Source organism: Tiliqua scincoides, chromosome 11 (genome assembly GCF_035046505.1).
Source record: "Tiliqua scincoides isolate rTilSci1 chromosome 11, rTilSci1.hap2, whole genome shotgun sequence".
Lineage (NCBI taxonomy): Eukaryota > Metazoa > Chordata > Lepidosauria > Squamata > Scincidae > Tiliqua > Tiliqua scincoides.
In genome coordinates this window covers 8,908,717-8,913,010 of record NC_089831.1, presented here as the reverse complement: position 1 = coordinate 8,913,010, position 4,294 = coordinate 8,908,717, and the positions used below count along the sequence as shown (strand labels likewise).

The 4,294-nt window shown below is 47.2% G+C and overlaps 1 pseudogene; it reads right to left on the bottom strand.

Moving 5' to 3' along the window:
- Positions 1–713: 713 nt before the first annotated feature.
- LOC136662821 (5S ribosomal RNA) lies at positions 714–830 on the bottom strand (annotated as a pseudogene).
- Between the last annotated feature and the right edge of the window lie 3,464 nt (positions 831–4,294).

Genomic DNA, 4,294 nt, shown 5'->3' with positions numbered 1-4,294 from the left:
AAATATTGAAATGAATGAGGACCCACCTGAATTTGGTTTGCAACCCACTTTAGTGAGTCCTGACCCACAGTTTGAGAAACACTGATGGTAGAGCATATGATCCCTGATGGGTAACAACATCTCCAAGTATCATCTGTTCCTGGACATTATGACGAGGAGGGGGGATAACTGTTTCCATGGAGACACCCTTTCCTGCAGCATCTCCTTGGCAAATGTAGTATGAAGTCCAACACTGTGCTTTGCCCCATGCAATTTTTTTTACAATGCTCTGCGTTGATTCGTCAAGTCTACAACATCTTACCACACAAAGAGCATGACAATATTAACAATGGACCCAACTTATCCACGGGCTCAGCATCAGCGGATTTGAGTATCTTCAGATGCCAAGACCACAACTGGAGGGTCTCAGAACACCTCTGGAATACAACCCAAAGTCACCAGCATTGGTGGCTTCACTGGGGTTTATGCCACCCAATGTGGGAGGCCAGCACCTCATCCCCCATGACGGACCTCTTCCCATGCAGCAGGCGAAGCAATGCCCTGGGTGATGGACATGATGATGCACCATTGACCTGCCCCTGCTGGTTTTTTGACTATAACATTTGATAGACTAGAGATATATCAGTGTGATTTGTTTGCATTCTGCAGGAGATTACACATTTAACAAGATATAACATGGTTGGCAACCTTCAGTCTCGAAAGACTATGGTATAAGCCTACAGCACCCGGTATTCCCATGCAGTCTCCCATCCAAGTACTAACCAGGCCTGACCCTGCTTAGCTTCCGAGATCAGACGAGATCCGGCATGTGCAGGGTAACAGTTGCTGCCATGATGGTATTCAAAAATTGCAAGGTTTTAAAAATTTTGGCAAGTAGTGGTGCCACTCCCATGCCCCGAATGTGTCACCCAGTGTGGCCAGCACCCCCTAGCAACGCCACTAAGTGGAGAGAACTTGGAAGTGACTTCTAGTCATGTCTGAGAGGCTTCTGAGGAGGCTGGGAGAGAAGGTAGAACACAGCTCCCAGGTAAGTTATTGCGGCGCCACACGGATGCTACCATGAACTTAATTATCCATGGATTTCAGCATCCAAAGGCGGTTCTGGGATGGATCTTCCGCGAACCCCGAGACCCCCTTGTACAATCTCCCATCAATCTAATGCTAAAAAACCAGAGACTAACAACTCATGATGGTGTCCAAATTGTGGAATACCTATTAAATTTAAATTCCACTGAGCTCCAGAGCTCTGTAGGCCATCTGCTATTTCTGCATCCCACAGACTCCCAAAGAAAACCTGAACTGTCATTCACCACATGAACCCTCACTTAGGGATTTGAAACCAGAAATGATGTTCTAAACAGCCCCTTCTTGTGTTATTTCAAGCTTAAATCAGAAGCTGAAATGCTGGGAAATGAGATAGTGGAAATCAGTTCTCAACCCAGTTCGGTCATCTCAGGAGGTTTCAGTTTTTTTCTGGGATACTCTAGAGCAGGGGTGTCCAAACTTTCTGGCAGGAGGGCCACATCATCTCTCTGACACTGTGTCAGGGGGCTGGGGGAAATTAACATTTCCAATTTGAATAAATTTACATAAATGAATATATTAGAGATGGAACTTATATGAATGAATGAATTTTACTGAGCTTATTTATAATACACATGAGATCCAGAAAAGGGGGGTTGTTAAAATAATTCCTGACACATATAACACACCTCTTCCTAGGGAAAAGGACAGAACAAACTTAACAGGAGTCAGCATGGGCTCCTCCCCCCCCCCATGCAGGAGCATGTTTTTACTCTCACTCTCTCTCTCCCCCCCCCCCAATCCTGGCCACAAACAGCAGCAAAGGAACACAGTCAGCCAGGGAGCTGGGGGACACCTGCCCCCACAGGACAGGAGTTTGTTTCTCCTCATTCACCCAGAGAAGGGAGCTGCCTGTCTCCCTCTCTCAGTCCCCCCCCCAGCCTGCACCCAGCACCAAACAAACTTAGAAGCAGGCAGAGAGCTGTGTGTATTTCCCCATTCACAAACGGACCCTCCAGCTTCCTCCCTCTCTGCCAGCCAACCCAACCAGCAAAAGCAGTAGGTTTTCTCCCCATTCAAACATCCCTTGAGTTCTCTCCTGCAGCGCCCACCTCCAACACAGCCCAATCGGTTCCACACTTTCCTGGGAGTAAGCCCCACTATGGGACTTACTGCTGAGTAGACATGCTCTCCAGCTGCATTCAAGCATCCCCGGGACTTCTCCCCTGCAGTGCCAGCCCCCAACCACAAGCACACTCACCGCCCTATCGGATCCACACTTTCCTGGGAGTAAACCCCACTGAATCTGATGGGATTTACTGCTGAGTAGACATGCTCTCCAGTGGCATTCAAACATCCTGCAATTTCTCCCTTGCAGCGCCTGCCCCCCAAGCACACACAAGCAATAGACCCACAGTTTCCCCGTCCCTCCTCAGTGCCTTCCCCTGGCCCCCCAGGCCAAACTCAAGCAGGACAAACAGACCCAGGACTTCTCAACCCCATCCGACCTGAGTGCCCATTGGAGGGGGGCTCCCTGGGGGGCCGGATTGGGGCCCTCCATGGGCCGCATGTGGCCCGGGGGCCGGGGTTTGGGTGGCCCTGGTCCAGAGCACAAATGCACATTCAAGTTCCTTTGTTTACTAGCTGCGGGGGAGGGGGAGAGATGAAGATACCCAAGCATAGAGCGGATAACAGCGACTACCTGTCAGTGGCGTAGCTAGAAAGGGTGCAAGACGTTAAGTTTTGCAGGTAAACCTAGGTGGGTCCTGATAGAGTGTCATTTTTAAAAAGTGGAACCTAGTGGTAAAAACTTTGGGAACCACTGGATTCGTGTACCTCTACATGAGAACAATGATCTCAACCCTGCAGCTCATTGGAAGTTTATCCAGTGATGATCTTCAAGGAGAAGACCAGTAATAGGAGATCAACTGCCCGTAATCTCCCCCTGAGAGTTTTCCATATAGAGGAGTGTTGTGAGTTCTACGGACCCATTTTCACTTCATGCATGAACAGAGTGAGGCCCAATAGATCTTGGCAGTACCGCCCTGCCTCCAAGTGCCCCAGAATCCTCTATAGTGCACACTGGTTCCCTGGCAGACAAGATGATGCTCTAGCACTTGTTCTCCGAGGGGTTTCTACCGTTGCAATAAAACATGAAGCACCCTGTGGAGATGAAAGGCCAAAAAATTATCCTCTCGTATATAAAGCAGTTGGCTGAAATGTCAACCTTAATGTGTCTGATTTCAGATTTTATGGGTTTTTTTCTGCACCCAATGTTATTTTTAGTCCTCATGTGAGTGTATACTAATATTTAAAGAATTCTTTTTAAAAAAAAAAAGTTATGGGATCACATACCATTTTCCTAAGAAGCTATGCAAGGCATCCAAGCCATTCACTCTTGTGCTTCAGCCAAGACAACATAATTCATTCTCATTTCCTGGACCAAAGTTTTAACAGGAACAGACAAGCCGTTCTCAGAGCCATGCAACCCGGGTTCTACTTGCCATTTCTGATAACCTCTTTGGATAACCAATAAGTGAATAAACACAAGGCTGGTCCTGACCTTTCCACACGTCTCTGGAACTCAATTTGGTCCTGAGGAAGTTGGAAGAGATTGCATTTGAAATCAAATTGGCATAGCAGGTAATCACTGATGGAGTTCAGCTCCCTCTCGCTTTCTCCTGTTCACTAATACAGCATAATTGGCAATGGAATTTCCAAGGCCACTTCTATCAGATTTTTTCTGGGTAGTTTCCAGGATGCTGTCATGCAGAATACCAGAGACATGCAACCCACACAGTGACTATGTGCACTGAATTCAGATCCCCCCCCCACCTAGCCACATGGCAGGAATGGCAAATCTGGCATTGCACAACAGTGGCGTAGCTAAGGAGGTGCAGGAGGTAGCAACTGCACTGGGCAACAAGCTCTTTGAGACGCAACAAGCAGTTTGACACTAGTGGCCAAAACTGTGAAAACCTTGGTATGTACGAATAACACCATCATGTCATATATCATTGGAAAGGTAATTTAATGCAGAACGGAATGAAACAAACCGCATTGGAATATCTGTATTCTGTCAAAAGTTATGGCCAATTAACCGGAAAAATGAAAACACAACTGCCTTAAGGACAGTTGATGTGTAATTTCATTTGATGTGTAATTTCATTCAGAACACAATGAAACAAACCACGTTGGAATATCTGTATTCTATTAAAAGTTATGGCCCAAAAAACAGCGGGGCAGAGCAATGGCGCATCACTGCCGCCCG